This window comes from Coregonus lavaretus, assembly GCF_964263955.1.
Source record: "Coregonus lavaretus genome assembly, chromosome: 4".
Classification (NCBI taxonomy): Eukaryota; Metazoa; Chordata; class Actinopteri; order Salmoniformes; family Salmonidae; genus Coregonus; species Coregonus lavaretus.
The window spans coordinates 60058194-60070465 of record NC_139991.1 but is presented as its reverse complement, the minus strand read 5'-3'; positions in this window follow the sequence as shown (position 1 = coordinate 60070465).

Below are 12272 nucleotides of genomic sequence, written 5' to 3'. Positions count from 1 at the left end.
AGAAGAAGTTACAGGTCTGTGAGAGCCAGAAATCTTGCTTGTTTGTAGGTGACCAAATACTTATTTTCCACCATAATTTGCAAATAAATTCATTAAAAATCCTACAATGTGATTTTCTGGAGAAAAAAAATCTCAATTTGTCTGTCATAGTTGACATGTACCTATGATGAAAATTACAGGCCTCTCTCATCTTTTTAAGTGGGAGAACTTGCACAATTGGTGGCTGACTAAATACTTTTTTTCCCCCAGTGTATTTGTGGTTTGAAAAAAAAAAAAAAAAGCCAGTCAGTTGTGTTTGTAGAGAGAGACTATTTTCCATATGTGAGTATGGATACTGTGGTGTCCTGTGTTTTGTGTACTCACTCATTTGCTGGTTACTCTGTTTGGTAACTTTGTTGTGTGTTTCTGGGAAAAGGGACATTTAAGCAAGTTGCCCTTGGGCATACATTACCCATAGGAAGAAAACTGTCTAAAAACACTAGTTACACCTGAGCGGACCACCCACTGTAATTTTTGTATGATTAGCAGTAGGTCAGCGGTTCTTGAGGCAGGCAAGATCAGTTTAGGTTTTTTTTTTACACTATTGTTTCATTTCTTGGGTCCTGCTCAGCCCTTTTTCCCAAACCTTTACCGTGTGTTCAAAAATAAACATTTAATGTTTGACAGTAGTTTATGGTTGTCGTGTAGTTTTTGTTCTCACTGTTCCATGTCACGATTCTAATTTGCATGAATTATGTTACGGGTCTCTTGTCCATCCACCCTAGATGTTTAAAGCCACGGGGTTCGTAACATAATGTGGGGGCTCGTCTGGGATAATTCTCATTGATACCCATGCTACTCATGCAAATTAGTTAGTTTCTGGTTCAGTGTTGAGCTTGGCAGCTGTAACTAACTGGTTTTGTGTTCAGTATTTGTCGGCTTGTGTTGCTAGTTTAAGATGGCTACTTTTGAGTTGGATGCCTTTTTGGAAAACCCTACGTGGGAGGTTTTTGAGAATTGCCATAGAGTGGATCTACAGGCTTTGGCTGACCACTTTTCTGTACCCATATCAAGGGTTTTAGTGAAAGCAGAAGTTAGGAAAACAGTGTTAGAGATATTGTTGAACGAGCGAGTGCTTGAGTTACCGCTGCCTGAGTCTGCTGCTCCTTTAGGGGATGTGGCTGCTGCTCCTGTAAGCCCGTCGGTGTCTGAGGACGAGGCTAAGGCTCCAGCCACATTGCCCCGTTTTGACCCACTCTCCCCACTGTCCGACAGTGATGCCAGGATGGATGTCCGCTCGACACGGCTCCAAATGGAGGCGGAAGAGCGGGCACAAATCAGGCAAGACAAGCTGGAAATGCGTAAGCTAGAGGCAGAACAGGAGACGCGTAAGCTAGAGGCAGAACAGGAGACGCGTAAGCTAGAGGCAGAACTGGAGACGCGTAGGCTTGATCAAGAACTGGAGACGTGTAGACTGGAACTGGAGGCAGAAACCGCGAGGTTAGTCTCTGCTCATACTATGCCTGCTAGTGAACCATCCTCACCAGCTGTGTCATCTGCTACTTTTGATATTAGTAGACAGATCACCTTGGTACCTGTGTTTAAGGAGTCAGAGGTTGATTCCTATTTCAGTGTTTTTGAACGTGTAGCATTGAAATGGCCCAAAGAGGGATGGTGCCTATTACTTCAGTGTAAATTAACAGGTAAAGCCCAAGAGGTTCTGTCAGCGCTACCTCTTGAAGACAGCTTGAATTATGACGTGGGCAAAGCTACTGTTCTTCGTGCCTATGCGCTTGTTCCTGAGGCATATCGACAGAGATTTAGGTCTAATAAAAAGTATTCTACTCAGACTTATGTGGAGTTTGCTAGAGACAAAGGAAATCTGTTTGACAAATGGCACAGTGCTAGTAAGGTAACTGATTTTAACTCTCTACGGGAGTTAATCTTGTTAGAAGAGTTAAAAAATTGCTTACCCGAACGCATTGTAGTTTATCTGAACGAACAGAAAGTATCCTCACTGTCGGAAGCATCTGTATTGGCAGACGAGTTTGTGTTGACGCATAAGAGCGTGTTTTCGGCTCGTACGGAGAGCAGGGCCGCAGAGTTGCTAACTTTTAGTCCTAGTCGACCAGCAGTACTCCAGCACGCCCAAAAGATGTGCATCACTGTTTCTATTGTCATAAGGTGGGACATATGGTTAATGATTGCTTTCTGCTAAAACGCAAACAGGGGATGCCTCAGCACGCCAGGCCGACAACGGGTGTTGGGCTGATTCGTACGGTTGTAAGGCCGGAATCAAGACAGAGGCCTCATAGTGAATGTGGTTTGAAAGTCACAGTCCCAGATCACAGTTATGAACTGTTCATTTTTGAGGGGTTTGTTTCCATATCAGATGACGAAGCGTCTCAGCGCCCGGTTAGAATCCTCAGAGATACTGGTGCGGCGCAGTCGTTCATACTATCTGATGTGTTGCCCTTGTCCAATAATACATATTGTGGTTCCAGTGTGTTAGTACAAGGAATTGAAATGGGATTCGTCCCAGTGCCATTGCACTTTGTGAACGTACACTCGGAGTTAGTCAGTGGATTGTTCAGAGTTGGAGTACGTCCTATGTTGCCAGTAAAAGGTGTGACATTTATAATGGGCAACGATATTGCTGGAGGAAAGGTGATACCCGTATTGGAGGTATTGGATAAAAGTGACCAGTCTCTCTCCGAGGAGCTGGCACAGGGTTATACAGATGTGTTCCCCGCTTGTGCTGTCAAACGTGCTCAAGCACGACAAGTGAGGTGACCAAGTTCTTGTATTGTTGCCTGTGCCAGGAGCGTCATAGTCAGCATGTTTCTCTGGTCCTTATATAATTGAAAAGAAACTAAGTGAAACTGACTACGTGATACAGACTCCTGATAGAAAACGCCAATCTCGTGTGTGCCACATTAACATGTTGAAGACATACCACACCAGACGCGTCACTCAGATAGACAGTCCAGAGAAACTGGCCGAGTTGGCTGTCTCTATTGCTGCTGCGGCTGTAGTGGGAAGTCATGTTAATGATGTGGACGGAGATGGTTTGGAGTTGCGCAATACTCAGCAGCAGTGTGCTAGATTGCCCAATTCAGAGATGCTGCTGTCTCACCCGTCAAGCCTGATTAATTTAATGGACGGACAGTCAGATGATATTGTGAGACTATTACACAGCTTTCCATGTCTTTTTAATGATGTTCCTACATGCACAAATGTGTTAGAATATGACATTAATGTTGGAAACGCTGCACCCCTATCAAGCAACATGCTTATCGTGTCAACGTCTCTAAAAGAAAGATAATGAGGGATGAGGTCGGTTATTTGCTGGAGAATAACCTGGCTATGCCAAGTTCAAGTCCATGGAGTTCTCCGTGCATTCTGGTTCGTAAACCTGATGGGACATCCAGGTTATGCACGGACTATCAGAAGGTAAATGCTGTCACAGTGCCCGACTCGTTCCCGTTACCCAGACTGGATGACTGTATTGATACTGTTGGTAACCAAACTAGATCTTCTGAAAGGTTACTGGCAGGTGCCGTTAACCTCACGTGCCTCCGACATCTCTGCCTTTGTGACCCCAGATCACTTCCTACAATATGCTGTCATGGCATTTGGGATGTGGAACGCACCAGCCACTTTCCAACGCCTGGTTAACACAGTATTGGCTGGAGTTCCTAATTGTAGTGCTTACCTTGATGATCTGGTAATTTATTCATCTGAGTGGTCTGATCATGTTAACACTCTAAGGGTAGTGTGTGAGCGTCTAGCAGCCGCTTCTCTAACCCTGAACTTAGCAAAGTGCGAGTTTGGGAAGGCCACTGTTACTTATCTCGGTGAACAGGTCGGCCATGGTCAGGTGCGCCCTGTAGATGCCAAGGTCTCAGCTATAAATGCATTTCCTGCACCTACCACCAGAAGAGAGCTACGCCGCTTTTTAGGGATGGTTGGCTACTACCGTAGTTTCTGTAAAAATGTCTCTGCGGTAGTTGCTCCATTATCGGATTTGCTCAGTCCGGCGAGAACATTTGTATGGTCTGAAGATTGTTGTACTGCTTTCAACACTGCTAAAGCACTCTTATGTAGTACTCCTGTTCTTGCCGCGCCAGATTTTGAACGACCGTTTAAACTGGAGGTTGATGCAAGTGCCAGAGGTGCTGGTGCTGTTCTACTGCAGCAGGACCAGAGTGGAGTGGACCATCCTGTCTGTTATTTTTCACGGAAATTTAACAAATGTCAGACAAACTATTCCACCATTGAACAAGAAGCTCTAGCTTTGTTGTTAGCTCTGCAGTACTTTGAAGTTTATGTTGGTTCCAGTGCATTACCAGTGATAGTGTATACTAACCATAACCCCTTAGTTTTTCTCCACCGGATGTACAACCAGAACCAACGCCTTATGCGTTGGGCACTTGTAGTGCAACATTATAATTTGGAGATCCGCCACAAAAAGGGGTCGGATAATGTGTTGGCAGATGCTTTGTCTCGTGTTTAAAGAACTAGGTTTTTTGTTATCCCGTCAGGATGCGGTTGATCTTTGAATTTTGGGTGTTGTGATGGTACGTGTGTCGCAAACCATTGTGGTTTGCTCTTTTAAGGGTGGGAGTATTACGGATACAGGTATCCTGTGTCTTTTTGTGTTTTTCCTTTCCTTCTGCCCTAATCAAAGGTGTCCTGTATGTTCCTGATTGGTGGTCGTTTGGGTGTCTGCTGATTGCTGAGGTGGACCAATCAGTGGACATTCCACTGCATTGCACCACCTGTTTCTGGTTTTTCAATCACACATCCCATTGTTTAAAAGCCAGTCAGTTGTGTTTGTAGAGAGAGACTATTTTCCGTATGTGAGTATGGATACTGTGGTGTCCTGTGTTCTCACTCATTTGCTGGTTACTCTGTTTGGTAACTTTGTTTTGTGTTTCTGGGAAACGGGAAATTTAAGTAAGTTGCCCTTGGGCATACATTACCCATAGGAAGAAAACTGTCTAAAAACACTAGTTAGACCTGAGCACCCACTGTAATTTTTGTATGATTAGCAGTAGCTCAGTGGTTCTTCAGGCAGGCAAGATCTTTTTTTTTTTTTTTTTTACACTATTGTTTCATTTCTTGGGTCCTGCTCAGCCCTTTTTCCCAAACCTTTACCGTGTGTTCAAAAATAAACATTTTATGTTTGACAGTAGTTTATGGTTGTCGTGTAGTTTTTGTTCTCACTGTTCCATGTCACGATTCTAATTTGCATGAATTATGTTACGGGTCTCTTGTCCATCCACCCTAGACGTTTAAAGCCATGGGGTTCGTAACATTAAGGTTAGAATTAGTGTTAGGGTAAGAATATGGGTTAGGGTTAGGGGTTAGGGAAAATAGGATTTTGAATGGGACTGAATTGTGTGTCCCCAGAAGGTTAGCTGTATAAGACTGTGTGTGTGTGTGTGTGTGGTCATGTATAACATGCTCCAATCTAGTCTCATCCACACAGTGTTCAGACAGGACAATCATAATGACATAATTTGTTCCTGGTGACTGCACTGAGAGGAGACAGAATGTTCTAGAAATAAAACTGTTGAATGTAAATAAGTGCTTTTATCATTTAGTAGTTAGGATGAATGCAACTCAAAGAGCTAGAACTGACACAACTGATTCATTTACTTGTTCTAGTTGAGATGAAACGAATACATTTTGTCAATCTGACATAATCATTTATAATGATTATTTCTCAATTCAATAGTGTTTCAATAACACAATTCAATTAAGTAGATCTGTATTAATAATTTCATGTAAAAATAACCTGTTTCCATTAGGTGTAACTACCGTCCAAAATTGAATTAAGTAGATCCAAATACTTTTTTTGGAGTGTACACTAGAGTGTTCTAACAGGTTGGAGAATGTTCTAGACTACAGTGTCAGCAGGTTAGAGTGCTGTAGGATAATGTTTTAGAATGTCTTAGCAGGTTAGAGAATGGAGGAATGTTAAAACATAGGGGTATTCCAACCCTCCCCTTTGAGAGCTTCTAGGAGTTCTGGCATTTGCTCGAGCCCTGCTCTAACACACCTGTGCTGATTTTACTAATCAGCTGTTCCTCAGAACCGTGTTGAGCCGAGTCCCTGTAGGGGCTGGGTGTGTGACTGGCCTGGGGTTTGGGTCAGGCTCTGATCACAGATGTAACACACCTCTCCCTCTCTTTCTCTACCTTTATCTGCAGACTGCAGCTCCCTCAATTCTCCTTTCCTCTCCCTCAGGATTCTCTCTACTCTCCTTTCATCAAGGAGCAGCTTATTCCTGCATCCACACTTCTCTCTCTAGCCCTGTTTATACCTGGTTCTAACATGCTTTCTTTGTCTTGATCTTGATCATTCTGATTGGGCCCACATATTTTGACAGGTGTAGACAATCAAACGACACACTGTGATCAGATTATCCCACCTCCAGAGTTAGTCAGACACGCATTGTGTCTGGATATCTTACAAGTGTAGACAGATCTGGACAGAGAAACCATTTAAATCATAATTATTCCACCCTCTAAAATCATTGACAGGTGGCACCATTGACTTAAGGCGTCAGCATGCTTTAGATCGTCTGGCACCTAGCCGAACTCGGCTAGCCGAACCGAACGAGTGCGCTCACATACTCCCTTAAAAGACCTTTGCTTGAAAAAAAATAAAAAATTGGCAATAGTACTGTTTGTCCGTAGCCTCAAAATAGTCAGAATTAATCTAATTAATTTTGACGTTTTTGCAGAAGAGATCTTAGTCGCTCAATTTTACATCTAACTAAGATGTTTGGTGCAGTCTTTTTCAATGATAAAATGTGCATGAAAACTAGTCGTCTCTCGTTGAATGACAACAAAGACTTTATTGAAGAATCCCTGCTGTTGACCAATCACCGACGAAGGGGCGTAGACTTCGGCTTGCCTCCAGACATTTTTTTGTGTGCGCGAAGAACCGGAAAAACCCTCACCGAAATCCAAAACTAACAAAAATGTCACAAAATGTCGTCATTATACACGCACAAACTCTACCGAACTGTTTCGGCTGGGAAGCATGCGGAGGCCTTCATGGCATCAATATGTGTCTTAAAATAAATAAATACATATTCTTTTGAAACAATAGCTGTCAAATAATTTGCATACAGGGAGGGAACATGAAATGTGGTCACAATGCGGGCACAGTGGACGGATATGAGACACATTTTAATACCATGTGTAGATATATTTCTGAAAATGTGGGCACAATCAGAATGTGGACAAGATCAGGACAAGGATGCATGTTAGCGCCAGGTATAAACTAGGCTTCTCTCTCACCCCCTATCTCTCTCCATGGTAACACTGCTCCTTTCACCAGGTTGAATTCCATTACTGTGTGTGTTTGCTCTTAGGCAGTGACGGAGATGAAAAGGGTCAGTGCTTTTTAAGCCTTTTCACAGCGTTCCTCCATTAACGCAGAGAGAGTAGGGGGAGAGAGGGATGGAGAGAGGGATGGAGAGAGAAAGGGATGCAGAGACACATGGACGGAGAGAGCATTAGAGAGATAGAGGGATGGAGAGAAAGGAATGTAAAACATATATAGATGGAGAGAAAGGGAGAACATAACAACAGGGAGAGAGATGGATAGATGGAAAAGAGGGATAGAGAGAGACGGCAGAGAGAGATAGAGAGAGAGAGAGACGGCAGAGAAAGAGACAGCAGAGAGAGACAGCAGAGAGAGCGACAGCAGAGAGAAGAAAAAGGAAGTGAGCAATAACAGTGACTCTTCACAGAGTAGTCTGGCTGTCTGTAATGAGTCGGCTGCCTCAGTCTCTTTCTCTCTCCCTTTCTTTTTATTCCTCTCTTTTTTTCTTTCTCTCCCTCTCTTTCAGTAAGCTACTATGTCCCCACAGAAACAACGTAAAATGTATCGCCCGTGAACCCTCTCTTTCCCTCCTCTCTCCCCCTCTTTCCCTCCTCTCTCCCCCTCTCTTCCCGTCTCTCCCCCTCTCTCCCCTTCACACCCTCTCTCCCCCTCACACCCTCCTCCCCCTCCTCCCCCTCTCTACCCCCTCCCTCCTCCCCCTCTCGCCTCCTCTCTCGTCATCCTCCCCCTCTCTCCCCATCTCGCCCTCCTCCCCTTCTTGCCCTCCTCCCCCTCTCTCCCCCTTACATCATCATCTCCCTCACACATCAGAGGCTGCAGGTTCAATTGACTGATCATGTAAAATGGTCTCAAACGCTCTTTACACCAAAGCTGGACCTTTAGTCACACACACTGGCACACACACACACACACAAAAACTGAAGCCCATGCACGTGGTCACACACACACACATGCACGCACACACACACACGCAAACGCTCTTTAGACCAAAGCCGGACCTTTAGCCAGCTCCAGGGAACATTTCTGTGTAAATGCTGATGTCACAGTCTCTCTTTGATGGCATCTACACTGATTGTAGTGTGTGTGTTTGTGTGTGTGTGTGTGTGCGTGCATGTGTACGTGCTTGTGTGTGGCCTATGATGGCATCTCTGCTGATTGTGTGTTGTGAAGCGTGGGAACTCTGTGCTGATTTAGCCAATTACAGCTCGGCTAACGAAAGGTCACCATATAATTACATAGTACACTGTCGCATGGGAGAGAGGGGGAGATGGAGGGAGAGAGAGATGGAGGGAAGGAGAGAGGAAGGAGGGAGGGAAAGAAAGTGAAAGTTGGAGGGAGAAATATGATGTGAGAGAGGGGGGAGACAGACATGGAGGGAAGGAGAGAGATGGAAGGAGGGAGAGAGATGGAAGAAGGGAGAGAGAAGCAGTGAGAGGGGTGAGATATGGAGGGAGAGATGGTGAGAGCGATATAGAGATGCAGGGAAGGAGAGGATGGAAGGTGGGGGAGAGATGGTGGGAGAGAGAGAGATGGAGGGAAGGAGAGAGGATGGAGGGAGGGACAGAGGGAGAGATGGATGAGGGACAGAGAAAGATGATGGGAGAGAGAGAGATGGAGGGAAGGAGAGAGGATGGAGGGGGGACAGGGAGGAAGAGATGGAGGAAGAGAGAGAGAGGGGGTGAGATATGGAGGGAGAGAGATGGTAAGTGATATAGAGATGCAGGGAAGGAGAGGGATGGAAGGAGGGAGAGAGGAGTGAGAGATGGAGGGAGAGAGATGGTGAGAGAGAGAGAGATGAGGGAAGAAGAGAGGATGGAGGGAGGGAAAAAGGGAGAGATGGATGGAGGGACGGAGAAAGATGATGGGAGAGAGAGATGGAGGGAGAGAGAGATGAGGGAAGGAGAGAGGATGGAGGGAGGGAAAGAGGGAGAGATGGATGAGGGACGGAGAAAGATGAGAGAGAGAGATGGAGGGAAGGAGAGTGGATGGAGGGGGAGACAGGGAGAAAGATGGAGGAAGAGAGCGAGAGGGGGTGAGATATGGAGGGAGTGAAATGGTGAGAGCGATATAGAGATGCAGGGAAGGAGAGAGGATGAGCGAGGAAGAGAGAGAGGGAGAGTTAGTTGGAGGGAGAGAGGGAAGAAGAGAGGGATGGGGAGAAAGGGCAGAGAGACTGGTCAAGTGAAGTAAACAGGTAGGGAGGCCGAGAAAGAGAAAAATAAAAAGGTAGAGGGTGAAAAAAGAGAGAGAGAGGGATGGTGACAGAGAGAAAGGAGGTATTTGTGGAAGCTGTCTGATCCCCTGAGAGCTTTGTCCTGTCTGCTGTTTTTGAAGGTTTAGGGGATCTCTCTCAGAACGACTTCTATAAGGAAATATTATTCCAACAGGAAAATAACTTTAAAAGCTTTATACATATGATTATTGAGTCTATGAACAAATGGCTGGACGACCTAACTAAAGATAATAAGCTACTATAAGCTTATATATAAGCCGAACTGAGCAAATCCGTTGGCTATCGCCAAGGAACAGTGAGAACAAAATACGCCAACAACCAAATGCTACCGTCAAACACAAAATGTTTATTTTAAAACTAACGGTAAATGCTTTGGGGAAAGGGGGCTTAGCTGGACCCAAGGAATGAAACAATAAAGTCAAAAAACCCTAAAATGATCTTGCCTGCCTCAAGAACTACTAAGCTTACTGCTAACCATACAAAAACACAGTGGGTGGTCCGCTCAGGTTTTCCTACGGGTAGTGTATGCCCAAGGGCGACTTTCTAAATCCCCCTTTTCCCAGGCACAAACAAACAATATAGGTATCATACGGACTAAACAGTTAACGAGTGAGTACACAAAAGCAAAACACCACCGTATACATACTCACAAACAAAAATAGTTTCTGTCAGCAAACACAACTGACTAGCTTTTAACACAAGGGGATGTGTGATATGATTGGGTAAGAAAACAGAAACAGGTGGTGCAATCAGGAGAAATGTCCACTGATTGGTCCACCTCAGTAATCAGCCGATTAACTGATGACTGACAGGTGGGACACACCAACGACCTCCAATCAGGAACACCAAGGACACCTGTGATTAGGGCAGAAGGAGAGGAAAAACACAAAAACATATACAGGATACCTGTATCCGTAACACTCCAACCCTTAAAAGAGCAAACCACAATGGTTTGCGACACACATACTATCACAACACACGAGACAAAGCATCTGCCAACACATTATCCGAACCCTTTTTGTGGCGGATCTCCAAATTATAATTTTGCACAACAAGTGCCCAACTCATAAGGTGTTGGTTCTGGTTGTACATTCGGTGGAGAAAAACTAAGGGGTTATGGTCAGTATAAACTATCACTGGTAGTGCACTGGAACCAACATAGACTTCGAAGTACTGCAGAGTCAATGGTTGAATAGTTAGTTTGACATTTGTTAAATTTCCGCAAAAAATAACAGACAGGATGGTCCACTCCACTCTGGTCCGGTTGCAGTAGAACAGCACCAGCACCTCTGGCACTTACATCTACCTCCAGTTTAAACGGCCGTTCAAAATCTGGCGCAGCAAGAACAGGGGTACTACATAAGAGTGCTTTGGCAGTGTTGAAAGCAGTGTGACAATCTTCAGACCATACAGATTTTCTCGCCGGACTGAGCAAATCCGTTAATGGAGCAACTACCGCAGAGACATTTTTACAGAAACTACGGTAGTAGTAAAAAAAAAAAAAAAAGCGGCCTAGCTCTCTTCTAGTGGTAGGTGCGGGAAATGAATTTATAGCTGAGACCTTGACATCTACAGGGCGCACCTGACCATGGCCGACCTGTTTACAGAGATAAGTAACAGTGGCCTTCCCAAACTCACACTTTGCTAAGTTCAGGGTGAGAGAAGCAGCTGCTAGACGTTCACACACTACCCTCAGAGTGTTAATATGATCTGACCACTCAGTAGAATAAATGACAAGATCATCAAGGTAAGCACTACAATTAGGAACTCCAGCCAATACTGTGTTAACCAGGCGTTGGAAAGTGGCTGGTGCATTCCGCATCCCAAATGCCATGACAGCATATTGTAGGAAGTGGTCAGGGGTCACAAAGGCAGAGATGTCGGAGGCACGTGAGGTTAACGGCACCTGCCAGTAACCTTTTAGAAGATCTAGTTTACATAAGTAGCAGCACCAACCGTGTCAATACAGTCACCCAGTCTGGGTAACGGGAACGAGTCGGGCACTGTGACAGCATTTACCCTTCGATAGTCCGTACATACCCTGGATGTCCCATCAGGTTTGGGAACCAGAATGCACGGAGAACTCCAAGGACTTGAACTTGGCATAGCCAGGTTATTCTTCAGCAAATAACCGACCTCATCCCTCATTATCTTTCTTTTAGAGACGTTGACGCGATAAGCATGTTGCTTGATAGGTGCAGCGTTTCTCAAATTAATGTCATATTCTAACACATTTGTGCGTGAAAGGAACATCATTAAAAAGACATGGAAAGCTGTGTAATAGCCTCACAATATCATCTGACTGTCCATCCGTTAAATGAATCAGGCTTGACGGGAGAGACAGCAGCATCTCTGAATTGGGCAATCTAGCACACTGCTGCTGAGTATTGCGCAACTCCAAACCATCTCCGTCCACATCATTAACATGACCTCCCACTACAGCCGCAGCAGCAATAGAGACAGCCGTCTCGGCCAGTTCCTCTGGACTGTCTATCTGAGTGACGGGTCTGGTGTGGTATGTCTTCAACATGTTAATGTGGCACACACGAGATTGGCGTTTTCTATCAGGAGTCTGTATCACGTAATCAGTTTCACTTAGTTTCTTTTCAATTACATAAGGACCAGAGAAACGTGCTGACAATAGATGGTATCCAGGAAAGTCAAAGTGAAACATGGGCTGAATCAGAGAATAAAG